Source organism: Trachypithecus francoisi, unplaced genomic scaffold (assembly GCF_009764315.1).
Source record: "Trachypithecus francoisi isolate TF-2019V2 unplaced genomic scaffold, Tfra_2.0 Lachesis_group4, whole genome shotgun sequence".
Taxonomy (NCBI): Eukaryota; Metazoa; Chordata; class Mammalia; order Primates; family Cercopithecidae; genus Trachypithecus; species Trachypithecus francoisi.
This window is the reverse complement of record NW_022681469.1, coordinates 36,453,706-36,468,669: the sequence shown is the minus strand read 5'-3', so window position 1 is coordinate 36,468,669 and position 14,964 is coordinate 36,453,706. Positions and strand designations below refer to the sequence as shown.

The 14,964-nt window shown below is 36.3% G+C and overlaps 1 protein-coding gene across 22 annotated transcripts in view; it reads right to left on the bottom strand.

Moving 5' to 3' along the window:
* CADPS2 (calcium dependent secretion activator 2) overlaps positions 1–14,964 on the bottom strand; it is a 578,042-nt gene that overhangs the window by 396,893 nt on the left and 166,185 nt on the right. The window lies entirely within an intron of this gene.

The following is a 14,964-nucleotide window of genomic DNA, read 5'->3' as shown; positions in this document are numbered from 1 at the left end:
AATTGTTAACAATTTTTTAAAGCCTTGGGTTTCTTTCTTAGTTCTGGATAGAATGAAAATCTACCCAGCCATGTAAGATTTTTTTTCTAGATGTAAGGCAATGGCAAAGATAAAAATAATTCATGTATTAGTGCATGTACCCGGGCCAGTTGCCAGTTTTCATGCATGGTTCAACACTACCCAATATGGCATTATGTGGGATGGTTCAACACTATCCAGTATGGCATTCTGTGGGAAGTAGGAGCAAACCATTCCCACCAACTTCCCACACTAAATGCCTATCCCACACCTAAAGATCCAACACAAAGAAAACAGTGTAAACTCATATTGTTAGCCTAATACAGTCCCATCTTCTGGTAAGAACCTACTATGTGCTAGGCAAATACTCAGAGTGGGCATACATTGGAGAAGAAAATAGAAAGAGCCCTACTCTTGTAGACACTAAGGATTTTGGATGATGTCCCAAGGACAAGAGAAACACCCTGTAGGGTTCTAAGCCAGGGAGGTGACAAATGTGTTTCAGAACGTTCACTTTGGTTGCTTTATGGGGAAAATGTATTGGAGAGGGAGAATAACATGAGAATGAGCTTAGGCAAAAGAAGACAGTGGCTTGGACTCGAAGTAGTAGCATAGATGTAGAAACATAGACAAAGGCTGAATAACAGATTTAGTAACTGGAAGGATAGTAGTGGGAAGAGGAAAGGATGGCCACAATGATAACAAATCACTACATTATTTTGCAAACTACAGAATCTTTACTGCTTTAAAGATGCATTATTGTTTACTTTTATCTTAAATCTTTATCCAAAGTCTGTTTCAAGGAGCCAATAAATTGGCAACACCCACTCAAATATTTATTTTCTGCCATGTATAGGATATCTTCTATGTGCTCAGCATGCCACAAAGTCCTAGTGATAGAAAAAGAAAAGACCCTATTTCCTAGTGTGCAAAATGGACACGAAAATTTAATCATAGACATGATAGAGTTTTCTCATTTGGACAAAAGCATTTATTGTATTCCCTGGCCTATTGTATTTAATATTTGCTTTAAAAAAATAAAAAACTAGGAAACAGTCTACTTGCCCCATTCATACAATTCTATTAAAGCATGATTCAGTTCACATCTGAAGAGTCCTTATAGGCAGACTTTTTTTCGTGTTCAAATTGAGTGAATTCCTGGCTGATTCTATTAACAGTGACAAATTGAAGCCTCATTAAGATGACAGTTTAACATCATCATATTATAGGTAATTTGTTAAATCTGTGATTATTTAACCTTTGGAAGTAGGATTACAAAATAATGTAATTCTGACTTTTTATTTTGCAGATATTTTGTGGGTGAAGAGTTTAACCTGTAACTATATTTTGCTTCAAAACATATCTCACATCAAAAGGTTCTCTGTGTGGCTGAAAGGACCAATTTGAGGAACTTAGCTAATTCATTCTATTTTTCTCATTATAATATAAAATGCTTAAGGCAATGATAGAACTGCCCTCTCTTCTGCCCTTGTCTTAGAACAAAATAGACCTATAAGAAACAATCATCTATCTCTTAAAAAGCGGTGTTCAAGTTGGGGGCAATTTTGCCTCCCAGGGGACATCTGGCTGTTTCTGGAGACATTTTTTGATTGTGACAATTAGAAAGTGTTACTAGCATCTAGTGAGTATACACCAGCATTGCCACTAAAACATCTGAAAATGCACACAATAGCTCCACACAATAAGAAATTATGTGGTCCAAAATGTCAATAGTAAAGTTAAGAAACCCTGATCTAATGAAACAGCCTGAAAGGAGAAGCATCCCAAAACTCTCCCATCCCTGATGGGTGGTCAGATATAAATTCTCGACACAGAATAAGCTTTTATAATTGACAATGCCTCCATCAAGGATGATCCCCTCAATGCAACTTAATTTCTCCAGTTTTCCCTGGAATAGAAACAGCAGAGATCTGTACAAGTTACCTGTTAGTCCATTAAGTATCATGACAAATTGCATATATTTTATCAGAATGAGCTCTAAGAGTCTTCCTTAGAGCATGTGAATGCGGGGGGGGGGGGGGGAGGGAGAGGGGAGAGAGAGAGAGGATTAAGGCAACTGTAATCTGTTCCTTTTAGATCATTTATTCAATACATGGACATTCTTTATAACAACCAAATACTGAAGAGTTTTTCATTCTGTTGAATTTTGCAGTTAGGTTAAAGAGAACTAAAATATATTACTAGGGATAATATATATTATATATAATAATTTATATATTATTATATAACATATGTAATATATATTATATAATTATATATTATATTATATATAATTTATATATTATATAATTATTATAACTTATATATTATTATATATATTCAAGGAATATATATATGTTTATATAGTCCTTTTACACGCAGGCTAAAGGGAACTGAAACATATTACTAGGGTTGGTTCAACTGGTTCAAAAAGCCATTCTACTTATCTCTTGTTAACAGTGAATATATGTATATACACACACACACACTTAAGAGATAGGTAGTGTGTGTGTGTGCATAGTTACATGCTCTTAAGAGATAGGTAGAACGTGTATATATAATATATAAGAGCAAGGAATATATATATAAACACATATGTGTGTATATATGTATGTACACACACACACACACACACACTTTTTTTTCCCCAGAAACTTACCAGACTTCCCTTAATGTCCCTTTGGCTAGAATTGCTTCAAAAACCCATGCCTAATGAAATCCTTGGAAACTGGGGTGGAATCATCATGATTATCTTAGGTTAATCATTATTTATCCTATTGTGGAGAGCTCATTCCCTGGGTGAGCACATGGCCAGAAGAAGGGTGAAGATATGAATGCTGTGTTACCAAGGGGAAAGACATCAACCAGAAGGTAAGCAAGCAGGCACAATGACAGGCTCTAAATTCCTGAAGTACCCCCAAAGGAATAATACTTAACCATTAACCACAACAAACATGTAAATATGCACTGTATACGAGGCACTGACATGAGCCAGAGTCTATGTTAATGGGGACACAACATGGCTCTGACCTTAAGCAGGGCATCATCTAGGCAGAAGAAAAGAGTAATATCCAAGTTGGATGTATATATGTATGTATCCTATAACTACCAGGCTCCAGTTAAATTTTTGAGAAGGTTATAATTATTATTGAGAGAAAAAAGTCAACTAACTGACCTCTACCCCTCTGCTATTCTTTGATCTCTATGGGTAAGAATGTTCACCCTTCCAGAAATCTCTACTCCAGTAAAGCAAAACAGATAAATACAATCACATTGCACTGTTCAGATAGCATCTTTAAGATGAAATGAAAACCAATAAACTACCTCATAAATGTCAGTACCCAGGGCTATGATATCATGAGAGATCTCTAGGAATTCACAAAACAAATATTTATTTTGCATTTAGGCTCAAACATTACAACTATGTATGTTTTTTTGCAAGAAATTAAATGAATCATAATGAGATCTGAGAAAGACAGAATATTGACTCTAAAGTACTTCACTGAGAGCAGCACAAAAGCAAAGAGTGCTAATGATAATATTTTTCTGAAAGTGGAATCTTTACTTTTACAATTTTTAATGTTTTCTAATATATATATATATATATAAAATCTGCAAGCATCCCCTCTAATTACAGCTAATATATCAGTGATTAAAAAAAACTTCATAGTTTCATGTAACAAAACTAGTTTATATAAAGGCATTTCTGGATTGTAGCAACTATAATTCTAATTTCTATATTTTTTAAGTAAATTTTGTTGTGTATATTTAATGTGTACAACATGACACTATAAGATACACATATATAGTAAAATGGTTGCTATAATGGAACAAATGAACATATCTGTCATCTCATCTCATATAGTTATCCATTTGTCCTCCTGTTGCAAGTGCTGCTATAATCTACCCCTTTAGAAAAAATCCTGATGTAATTCCCTCTACAAAATTGACTATTCTATTAATCTCCTTGAAGGACAGGATTAAATCTTATTCTCATCTTTTTAATACTCAGCTTCTAGGACAGTATCTACCACATCATAGGTTCTCAATAAAAGTTGAATTAAATTGATAGTGTCATTATCCTCTGTATTCTATCTGGTAATATTCCTTATGCAAAATTGTATGATCATTTCAGTAAGAGCACAGAATAGTTAGAATATGCATAATGAGTTCAACTTGTAATTATTCTATATATGTACAAACAGAATATGTGTGTGTGTATATATATCCACACATATTGTATTGGGGATACATATATATACATCTTCCTTGCTCTTAGCAATCATAAAACTTGATTCCTTAGCCATACCTTAATACAAAGACAAATGAGCATTTGGAATATGATCAAATCCATTTAAACTGTAATGGGCATAAATAAACATAAATTAAACTCTCTTTTTCATTCAGAATTCAAGTCATGGTCTACATAACTTTAACAATAAACTGAAAACAATTTTTTCCCCATTCAGTCTACCAATTTAGAAGATAGAATGGTAATCAACAGAGTAGGAACTCATTATTACTACTCTGGGAAGTAATGGGGGAAAAATTCACATTGTAGTCTTTGCACTAGGAGGGAGAAGGAAGAGATAAATAGTCTTAAGTAAACACAAGATTAAGACAGTATTTGGCAGTAGTATAATTATTATCTTTGAGCTTGGAACAAAATATATCTTCATATTAACCATTTAGACCATATTTTTGTTTGAGGCAGTGGTGAATAGGCAATATACTCAAAAGAGGAAAAATAAACCCAAGCAGATTCCTTTACATCACCACCAGCAATTGTTCTGTTCTCTTAATAGGCTACTCTGCCCCTCTCATTATTAAGGTCCAATGATGAGGACCAAAAGGGTTTGGAGGCTGCTTTTGGGACTCCATCATTTCAAGATTGTCCTAAGGCTTAAAATAGACTCTAAATCTTCCTAAGCCACAGTCATTGAAGGTTTGCATATGCTTTGCCTTCCTAATACAAGTCCTATGATGGTTAATTCTGAGTGAGTTCCCAGCAGTCAGAAATAACATGGCAGAGGTGATTAAGGAGATTTTCCCCTTATGTTTTGCCAGTTTACAGATCACAAAACCCTTTCTTATTTCGTATATAATTTAATCCCTCCTGTGAAGGAGCAGAGAAAAATAACGATGACAACATGAGTATAGAGTCATCACACTAGCAGAAACAGTGAACAGTGTATTAAAGCACCAGGCCATGTGACAGATGTGTCTGAAATCCAGTTTCAGCTACATGCTAGCCATTTAAGCTGAGCCACATTGAGTCTCAGCTTTCTCATCTGTAGTCTGGAAAAGTAAAGTCGGCCATGGTGAGTGTTGGATGACATGTTTCACATCTGTTTGTAAATCGCCAAGCACACTGCTAGCTTAGCTTGGAAGGTATTCAATAAATGGGCCTTCCTTCCTATTCTCAATCCTGAAAAACCTTTTTCTTCCATTTTCCACCTAATAAAATTCCCATCATCTTTACAGACCCATCTCAATCTCCCATTTGTGATCTCCCTAGCCAAAACCACCTGTTCCTATGACATATTATTTTTGTACCTATTTGTCAGTCATTTAATTTTGCCTTATATTATATATAATTAGATGCATATGTGTCTGTGTATACTTTCACTTGGTTTTAGAGTATCTTGTGAGCAGTGGTCTTATCTGCTTCATTTTTTAAAAATCCTGTTTTCTCCCTCCTGTCCCTACACTAGCACAATAAAACTTGTTCAAGGTCCCTGACAAAATGTTTGACTTTTCAAGTACTTTCTCTTCAAAATATTAAGACATCTGCAGCTTTTACAATCTATGCTTTATACAACTACTCATTTTTTTAAAAAAAGAGAACAGGCAATGATTTGACAAGTCTTCCCTCAGTTAAGAATTACATTGACAACAGTTGTCCAGAAAAAGGCTTATTTAATATCACAGGATCAGAGGCCATCTGTCTTACATTTTCTCTCCAAAAGTCAAGAATAAATTTCATCCACATCTCTGTATCTGAAAAATGGACTAAATATGGAATAATACACAGTCATAAAGTAATACCATTTCTAACATATAAGCAGCAGCCTTTACAGGGATAAAAATTCTGCTTTAATTACTTTTATGTAAATGAATATACAGGTATATCTCTCAGGATATTTAAATATAGATATATATATCTATATATCAAGTCATGAGCTCCAAATAGTCATTATCAGGAGAAAACTATACCAGTTATGTATACCTTGGTACCTCAGAGAAAACTCTAACATTACATCAGAAGTAATACTTAAATAAAAAATTTCTAATTGCAACCAACTTTTTCTCCAATCCAGAATGCCTTCTATTTCTACCCCAAGTGATAGTTGAATCCTGCAGTCCCCACAAAGCTTCCCTGATTCAGTCCAATGTGAGTTCTTTCTCCCATGAACTGTCACAATATATGTTTTACATTTTTTTTTTTTTTTGAGACAGAGTCTCTCTCTGTCACCCAGGATGGAGTGCAGTGGCACTATCCCAGCTCACTGCAACCTCTTCTTCCAGGGCTCAAGCGATTCTCCTGCCTCAGTCCCCTGAATAGCTGGGATTACAGGCACATGCCACCACATCCTGCTAACTTTTGTATTTTTAGCAGAGACGGGGTTTCACCATGTTGGTCAGGCTGGTCTCGAACTCCTGACCTTGTGATCCACCTGCCTTGGCCTCGAAAAGTGCTGGGATTACAGGTGTGAGCCACTACGCCCAGCCATGTTTTTTCATTTTTGTATTTTAACATATTTTGCAGTTAAAACAGTACATACAGCATACATGTGCATTTTTAAAGTAAGAAAACTACTCCTGTATCTTTTAAGCAACAAGCACTATTTTCTTCATACCCTACATCCTTTCTTAGGAAATTATTTCTGTACTACCTTGTGATATTTTTCTTCTAGTGTTGAAAACAATGTTACTTGCTTCCCCTCTTACAACGGCTGTTGTCTTTACCTCTCAAGTTGTAAGATTTTTCAGGGTAGGACTTCACTATGCTCCTTCATCTTCCTACAGGACCTAGTGCACTGATTTGTAAAAAAGTCAATTTCTTATTTGATTTGATAAAACAAAGGTGCTTCTCTGGCATAATTAAGAACCTGCCATGTCCTACTGTTTTTTCATATTCCTTCTAGAAGTACAATCTAAGAACCATCTATTCCAAATGTCTACATTATTATTTCACTCATTCAAGTATTTATCAAGATCCTACTATGTGCATAGTACTAATAAGTGCGCACAATTTTAGGGCTACAGCAGTGATCAAAAAGGAACAATTTCCTATCCTAATGACTCTTTTGTGTACCCAGGGATTCAAAGAGGAGGTCATGGTGGTTGTATTTTATCCAAGAAACTGACCTTCTGATATGATAATATGCTAAATAAGGTATGAAGGAAGGACCAGAGAAGCACAGTATCTTAGTCTGTTTGGGCTGTTATAATAAATTACCATAAACTGGGTAGCTTATAAGCAATAGGAATTTATTTTTGCACAGTTCTGGAGGCCAAAAAGGTCCATGATAAAGGCAGATTTGGTGTCTCATGATGGCTTGCTTTCTGGTTAATAGAAAGCACCTTTTCGCTGTGTTCATTGTGGAAAGAGTAAGGGGGTCTCTCTCAGGCCTCTTTTATAAGAACACTAATTCTACTCATGAGGGCTCTGCTCCTATGAGCTAATCACCTCCCAAAGTCCCCACCTCCTAATACCATCACCTTGGGGGTTAAGATTTCAACGTCTCAAGGGGAACACAAACATTCAAATTACAGCACACAGAAAAATAAATCCTGTCCCCAAGGTAGGACAGTTTAATCATTGCATAGTTCTGATACCCTAAGGTATGACTTTCCCTAGGATATTTCATGCAGTGAAAAATAAAGCAGCCCATACAGCATATCTGTTCACAAAGTTTCCTTTATTCAGATCTCATGGAGCTTTAAAATTTTATATTTAAAAACAAAGCTGGCCGGGCGCGGTGGCTCAAGCCTGTAATCCCAGCACTTTGGGAGGCACAGACGGGCGGATCACGAGGTCAGGAGATCGAGATCATCCTGGCTAACACGGTGAAACCCCGTCTCTACTAAAAAATACAAAAAAACTAGCTGGGCGAGGTGGTGGGCCCCTGTAGTCCCAGCTACTCAGGAGGCTGAGGCAGGAAAATGGCGTGAACCCGGGAGGCGGAGCTTGAAGTGAGCCGAGATCACGCCACTGCACTCCAGCCTGGGCTACAGAGTGAGCCTCCGTCTCAAACAAAAAAAAAAAAAAAAAAAAAGTTTTGTTGTATATAATAATTTTCATAGTCTTAAGTCTTGTTAGTTTTACCAGGAATATCAATTGTTGAATTTTGCAAGTTTAATTAATTCTTAAGCTAGACTGCCTGAGTTTAAATCCTGTACCTACACTAGCTCTACAATTTAGGCAAGTTATCTAAACTCACGTGCCTTAGTTTCCTTACCTGTAAAACAGAGATAACAATAGCACCAAATTTTTAGGACTCCCATGAGGATTAAAAGAAACAATGCACAGTCTTTAAAGCACTTAGAACACTACTTGGCTCATACACAAACTGATGTGTGTTAACTGCCAGCACCCATCATTATATTTAAATCATCGTCTTATTCACCCAATTTACTAAAGATGATGCCAAGATCTGTAATGATTTTTTTCAATCTTATAATTGTAAGGAAGTTTCTATTTTGACATAAAATACTGGTATCACTTTTCCGTATATAACATATATTCTTGAAGACAAGTGATGTCTTTACACAAATACCTATTAACACCTCCAGCTAAGCAGCTAATATTTGAATGCACATTAGGGACAAAATATTTCATGATTCACAGAGGATGCATGAAAACAGTGATAGAACTTACAATGCATTTTATAGTTATAATGTACAGGCCAACTTTAAAAAATAAAAAGGTCTTTTTAGTTCCCTCACATCCACAGACCACCCATAAAAACAAAAGTAAAACAAAGAAGTAAAGCTTTTCATTGGATCTGCTGGCACAATATTTTTCAATATGTTGACAAAGAGCCTGATTTCACCAGCTAATTATTACATTCATAACCCATGTCAAACTTCAAGAAGAACATTCATGTCACCAATTATTCAAATTTAGTTTGAGATTTAGGGAAAAGAGGAGGTTATCATGAGAGGAAGCAAGTGTTTGTACAATCCACTCAAACAACTAGTTTAGCAAGACCTAGCAGTAAATTACTATTGTTCTAGTTAGTTTCTATTTAATTTGGCAAGGTTATACTAACAGATTACTCAGGTGGGAAAAGTAAATGATTGATATTCCATATAAATCGATAAGCAAAATGACATAGTTAACCTGAAAATACATGTGAGTAGCAGCTTATACCTACAAGAATATAAAGTGGACATAGTATTCACTGTTTTTATCAAATCTAGAACTTTCAGATTGTTTCTAGTTGTCTTTGGTATTTAGCTTGATTTCCTATGTCTCATTTTACTTACTTTTCCATTTTAAAATCTTTGGTAAACAACTTCTTTTAATGTTTTACTATCATTTTTTTAAACAAAAACGAACAATAAGTAGGGCTATGGGTAGAACAGTTACAAAAAGAATCCATAGTCAAGTGGAGAGATGGAGGAACCAAACATTTGCTTTTTGCATGTTAATTTCTTACGAAAACACATACCTACAAGATGGGCTATGAAGGGTAAGGAATAAATCTTCAAGAGGACTAGAATAAGAGCCATCGCCACACATAGCAATAAGTCTATTTACTCACAAGGTGTTTCGTATAGTGTTCTTACAAACTGCACTAGCTAATATTTCAAGTATATTACTTATAATCTGTTGAATAATAGAAACCTACAGTAATAAGTTCCGATTTGAGTCTTTACTTAACACTTGGTATTTAGCACTCTATGTCTTATCTCACTTAAAATTCACAACACTGCAAATGAAGCAGACACTATCAGAATCTCGTTTCATTAACGAGAAAACGGAAACCAAACATGTAATTGCTAAGGTGGATGAACCACTGGAAGGCATCTCCCCTAGAGTTTCTAGAGGGAGTTCAGCCCTACTGACACCTTGACTACAGACTTCTGGCCTCCACAACTGTGAGAGAATAAATTTCTATTGTTTTAAGCAATTCCGTTTATGACAATTTGATACAGCAACTACATGAAATGAATAGAGCTTATTGGTCATTTAAGTTTCCTATTCTTTGACTTGTTACTCATATCCCTTACTCATATTGTTCAGGGATTGTCTGAGTTTTCATACTGATATACAGGAGTTCTGTACATACCTTAGATTTTAAGCCTCTGTTGACTATAAGCACTGTAATATCCTTCTCAGTCTTTGGCAGTCAATGTCCCTAGTTAGGATTGGTTAGGCCTCAGAACCCTATCTCCTAGGTAAGGTTTCTCCTTCTAGAACCCAGACGGCAAAGTGGTGACTTGAGCCTGTGGACAAGACACATGAATCCATTATTTGCTCTTCTGTAACCCCCACAGGATTTCCGTGCCTTGTAATTTAAAAGTAGCAAATATTATTCTGCCTATGCCTTAAAAACAGGAAAGGATTCTCTCTTCTATACACAGTCCAAACAGAGGTCATTCTGCTTTGAATAAGGTCTTAAGTATACAGGTCTGCCTCTAAAATGAGAGCTGCTTTCCTATGGACAAAGACAGCTTCACTCATCTTCCATGGTAAAAATTCTCCCTGACACAAGGCTTAAAACCTCTCAACATAATGCACTGCGAAGAAAAAAAAGCCAGTTGTACAAGTACAAAAACCAACTACAGTGCAAAACTCCAAGTAAAAACTCCACATGGTCTGCTCCTAGTAAGGTACTACCAAAGCTTAAAGTAATCCACCCTGATCCTAACAGAAACAAAAATGACATGATTTTGCTTCTCTACATTTTACTAAGAGCTGTAATCTTCTATCTACAATTCAATATGAAAACTCTAAAAATATTTTTCCCCATAAGGATGCAGCAAATTCATTGGGGGAGGGGAAAAACCTGATATTGCAAAATTGCTAAAAGAATACATTTCAAATTCTCTCATGATAAAAAATAGTATGTGAGGTGATAAATATGTTACTTAGCTTGATTTAATTATTCCATATTGTATACATGTCATAACATCACATTATACACCATAAACATATACAATTATAACTTGTCAAGTAAAAATATTAATTAAAAAAAACTGATCTGAAGTAATGGAAGTCTACGCATTCATTCAGTATTCATATATATTGCTACAGGAATATGTGTTTTACAAACAAAAAGCCTGCCTTGGACCTTACTGGGGTACTATCTAATATGTGGCATATGTACTATGCTACATTTCTGATATCTAAAACAATGGTCCACCCTGCATAGGGCAGGCCCACCCCCTTCTGCTACTATCACTACCAAAAAGACAGGAAAATACAACCTACATCTCTACTCTCAGACAAAATCCCTTGCAAAGCTAACAGCCTAAAAGAGCAGGGGTAAGGAAGCTCCCAGTCAGCAGAAAGTTCCACATAGAAGGGCAGGCATTTGGTTTTCTGTCCTTCGTGGGGTAGGGAAAGAGGGGAGGGATAGCATTAGGAGCTATACCTAATGTAAATGACGAGTTAATGAGTGCAGCACACCAACATGGCACATATGTACATATGAAACAAATCTGCACGTTGTACACATGTACCCTAGAACTTAATGTATAATAAAAATAAAGAAATAAATAAAAAGAAAGGCAGGCATGCCAGGCTTCTCCTTCCAACCTCATCTACCAGGTAAATCACGAGGAGGGAGTCAAAGGTAGAGTATAACCAAGGGGCACTGACTCTGCTAATATGGTGGTTCTTGGGAAGGGTGGGGAATGGAGGGAGGCCCAGAAAGGGAAACACTGATTTCTAAACAAGAAAGAAGAATCCAAAGGAAATAATGGGGTTTTGTCCCTACTTGGAATGTGAACATGACTTTTTCTACTAGAACACAAAATAAAATTGCAAATGTTGACAAACTCTGTAACGTGGTATCATTTCTGATTTTCAATATCCCAACAAAATTTGTCACTTAGAACTTTATAATGAGCTAAATGGCAAAACAAAGACTCCTTTTGTTGTGTGAATACTTCCTAATATATTTTTTACATTCATACTTTTGAATTCAGGATCCATTTTATTCTACAGCTTATTTTCAGCATACTTGTCTTTATCTTTCACTTTTTATAATTGTGAGTTAATTTTTCAAATAGGCTTGTCAAAATCCAATTAAGAAGTTATCTCCTCTTCTCAATTTGGTCCCACAAAGCAAGTAAAGATGACAAATATTTAGTAGCAATGCCTAAGTAGTCTGGCAACTTCAAAGATGTGTAAATTAAGGGTAAAAACACATAAAAACTAGACTACAAATAATTATTGCTATATTTTTCAAATACTTTTAGAATAGGTAAGAATATTAAACTGATAAGACCACATAAAAATGTTTGCAAAAGTTATAAGACACTTATGACATAACTTACACATGATACTGGTTAAATTATTCTATGTGGAAGTTATGTTGGAACTGAAAGGGTAATAACTAACTTTCATACCCAGATGTAAATACTAATGAAGTAGCTTCAAGATTCAGGAGGGTAAATAACACTCTAATATAGAAAATCTTCTTATACAACTTGGAGCAGCTGAAACTTTCCATCGCTTTCATTTAGCTAATGGGTCTTAAATCTATAAATGCTCCTTGGTGAGGGCATAATCATTTTCCCTGTGTAGAAAAATTCCTGGGCAGAAAAATATTGAAACACAACTCAATTATCCTAGCACAAGAGCAGTATATCCCACATTCTTTTTTATTTGTTTGAAGACAATACCTTGCTCTGTCACCTAGGTTGGAGTACAGTGGCACAATCATAGGCTACTGCAGCCTTAACTACCTGAGTTCAAGTGATCCTCTGCTTCAGCCTCCTGAGTTGCTGGTACTACAGGTGCATACCACCACACTCAGCTAATTTATTATTATTATTATTATTTTATTTTTTGTAGAGACAAAGTCTCTCTATGTTGCCCAGACTGGTCTCGAACTCCTGGACTCAAAGCAATCCTCATTCCTCAGCCTCCTAAAATGTTGGGATTACAGGCATGAGCCACCATGCCTGGCCCCTTCATTCTTTAGTTTAAAAAAAACACATTTAGAGTTTACTAAGCTAGAAGCTTTATATATGTAGTTTATGTGATTGTCATTATACAATTCAACCATTACATCTTAATTTGACTACTCAAAGAACTGCTTGTCAGCATTCTCCATCATATTCCTATATATCTGAAAATTTCTTGACATGGAAAAATGACAAGAAGGGGGAAAAGGATGTGGGACGGGCAAAAGGAAAGCAGGTGAATTGGGGAGAGAGTGAAAAAGGAGGTAGGAGAGAAGTAGAAAGGGAGGAAGAAAGATGGTGAGGCTTAGGGAAAGCAGCCTATAGGATATTGCCAGTGAGCTCAGTCTTACAGGACAGGAAGAGTTCTCCAGGTAGATAAGGGGAGCCATGGCCTTCTAAACAGGGAAGAGAATAATAAATAGCAAGTTGTATATAGCATATACAGTAACCACAGGTTTTTCTCCATTGCTAGCAGTCTAGTGAGTGTAACAAAGCTTAGTGAAATGAGGATACAAGAGTTGGCAGGGAACTGATCAAATGAGACCATGTTAAGGCTTTTATAATCCAAGCATTACAACACAACACTTAAAGAAAGAACCAAATGCTGTGGTCAATCTGAAACACTGACCACCAACGACCCCTTAGAGGACCATATTATGAGCTCAAGACTCTAATCATAAGCTGGTATGGGATAACAGAGAACAGATACAATGGAATGAATCCGTTTCTTAGAAAGAATCTGCCCAACAATCAGTGGTCATGGTGGACTCTATCCTGCTTTCTCCTCCAAAATGGCTTCTGTAGAACCTGCTGCATTTATGATAATTATTTGCCACCTACTGTTTTGATAATAAAACTTTTAAGGACTGACATCCTATGCCATAAATGTATACAATTTTGAGGAACTGAGTAAAGGAAAAGTCACAGTGTAAATCCCTGTACATCATATAGACACAGCTCCCTTTGAATTCTCATCGGAGGCATGGGCAAGCCAGGGTCGTTGGGTGTAGGAGAAGGGAGCCATGGGCATCAGTCACTGCAGAGGGCCCTGAGAGAGGGGCAGCTTGACTGGTGCCAAGAGCTCTGCAAAGAGGGGGAAGGAGAACTGAGGAAAGGAAGAAAGTGAGGGGAAGAAGGGGTGGGAGAGAGAGGGAACTAGCAGCTTCATGCATGAGGAGACCAAGCTGGAAGTCCCCAACACAGCCCTTCCTCCCTGCTCTGAACTTGTTCAAATCATCCACTTCTCTGACTATCTGACTATCCCCCTATCCTTCGGTTAAAGAAGGCAGGGGGCCAAGTTCACACCAGAGCTGCCACCTTAGTGCATTGGCATGTGCGGTGATGCCAGTTTAAAAAACAAAGGCATCCTGGGCAGAAAGAGAGAGAGAAAAGGCTAGTCTCCACTTTCCTTCCTAACATGCATGAGCAGAGGTTAAGTGTATTTAATACCCTTACTCTTGAAGGGCCCTTCACATCCATCTACAATCACTGACAACAACTTCTGTCCATGGTACACCATCAAATGTGCATATAAGTTTATTAGGAAAGTAGAAAATCAGGATGACAATTAAATTCTATGTGATATAGTAATTTTTAGAACAGAAAACTCAATAATCAAGCTAAAATCTCAGCAGTATATAAAGAATTGAATATAATCCAAGGTTACTGAAAAAATTCATGACTGAAAAAAGGAAAAAATATCACTTACGGCTTTATCAAAATCTTGCACAGATTAAAGGTCATTTAGGAAAGAAAAACTACCTCTGCAATCATTTGTTATAACTTAGAAAATACAAG